We start from the raw sequence: 2,293 nt of genomic DNA, 5'->3' as shown, positions 1-2,293 counted from the left end.
ACTGAACTAGAACTGAACTAGAACTGAACTAGAACTGAATTAGAACTGAACTAGAACTGAACTAGAACTGAACTAGAACTGAACTAGAACTGAGCTAGAACTGAACTAAAACTGAACTAGCACTGAACTGGAACTGAACTAGAACTGATTTAGAACTGAACCAGTCAGTTATTTCAGGTACAAATACATATATTTTATATGTATATATAAATATATACATGAACAATTTCGTGTTAAGTGACCCAACTCAAAAAATAGATCATTGCAAGATAAGTACTGGGTTAGTTAAAATGGGTGTTAGTTGTCTACCAATAGAGCAGCCACCAATAGAGCAGCAAATAGAGACCGATAGAACTGAAAATGTGTGTTTAATCTAATGTTTAATATCACTGAAATTGCTGAAAATTTCATTTAAAACGATTTTGTAAGTTGGACCACTTAACACTAAATGCTCCACTTACACAAGTTTGTATGTATGTAAGTAAGTAGACTTTATTTATGGAGATAAAGTTTTTATTTTGGTTTTAGTTTTATTTCAAAATATTGTATTTTATATTTTATTTTTAATTTCTGATATACGATGAATTGTTGTTTTTTTTAGAATATTTTTATCCATTATTTGATGTATTCGTTACATGTAATAAATGTATAGTTTTTTTCTATTTTTTTATTGTTGTTGTAAATATAAAAAGTATTTGAAATATTATTGATATAAATAAGAGAAGCAATTTGTTGAAATTACTTTTTACATTACAATAGAAGGGATGGTTATGTAGGTGGTAGGATTATTGCCATTACCACTTCTAGTCCCATTTTAAAACAACAAAGTACATGTGTATATGTATGTATTTGTTTTCAATTTTAAACTCAAAAAAAAAACACAGGTGTGATGTTGACAATACCCAAATCATAATTCTTCTGGTTTTTATCTTCTTTTTTTTAGCTCCTATGTCTGTGTTTGAGGTTTTTCACTACTTATATTGTTTTTTCTTTTTTGTCGAAAATATTTTCTATTTATTTTTCAGATATTGTTTCTAAAGGAGGAGCAGTAAATAATAATTGTGGTTGGTTAGGTAAGCAAATGCCGCTAATGGAAATTAAACTTTGGGGAAATCAAGCAAATGATTTTATTTTTCATTTTTCATTGTATTTTTAATGCTACAAAAAGAAATGCCATTAAAATGAAAATAGAAACAATTTTTTTAATGAGTATCAATTTTCTATGTTTTTTTGTCGCATTTATTTTATTTTTTTACGAATATAAATCATGACATAAATTGAAATGAAAAATGTGTTATTGGCAAATACCATTCAAGTGGAAAAATGTATAAATATTATTTTATTAAAAAACTGAATTTTAATTAAAAAAGAAGCGGAATATTAGTATTTAATTTATTAACTTGCCAATAAATTTAATTGATATTGGTATATAGAGTTTTTGGTGTATTGTTGTAAATATTTTAGAATTTTGAGTGACATTTGCACAAATAAACAATATGTAATGAAAAAGTTCAAAGAAAAGGATACAAAGAAACTGTCAGGCATTGCCTGCTGTTAAATATACTACTGGCTATGATAATATGCTTTTAAACAATAGCTCTGTCTTTATAATGGTAATCATTTTATGCACGTTTTTTATTGAAATCATTTACAATTTAAACGCTATTATTAAATGTTCCACTTAATTTCAGTTTAAATTTCCAGAAAGATAATTTTACGCAATAATGATCTATGTAGCAAATACAAAATAATCGGGTTTCGACGCTTTTAAATTGTTAAAACCATTTTATCTTACTATTTTTACATTTCACATATCTTTTCGCTAGCTGCAGAATTGAAACAAGAAATAATGTACAGTTGGACATGGTCGACCATATGTTACCCTATACCAGGGAGTGTGTTAAGAATGTGAATTGTTTTTTAATAATGAAGCATTTGAAGGCTCCTGCAGCATATTGCTCAAGTAGTGGTTAGTAGTCTGCTGGACAGGAGATAGTGTGTTTGCTCTCCGCACCCCACTGGTCAAGAAGAGCACAACATCCCCGACGGTGGCCAATGTGTTTTTATTCGTATTCTATGTTTGTTTTTCTCGTTTCTAGAACGACTAACTAACTAACTAAATAACTATCTAACCAACTAACTAACAAACAAACAAACAAACAAACAAACAAACTAACAAACTAATAAACTCACAAACTAACAAACTAACAAACTAACAAACTAACAAACTAACAAACTAACAAACTAACAAACTAACAAACTAACAAACTAACAAACTAACAAACTAACAAAC

The sequence above is a fragment of the Lucilia cuprina genome, chromosome 3 (genome assembly GCF_022045245.1).
Source record: "Lucilia cuprina isolate Lc7/37 chromosome 3, ASM2204524v1, whole genome shotgun sequence".
NCBI classification, from domain to species: domain Eukaryota; kingdom Metazoa; phylum Arthropoda; class Insecta; order Diptera; family Calliphoridae; genus Lucilia; species Lucilia cuprina.
Note: the sequence above shows the minus strand (reverse complement) of the source record.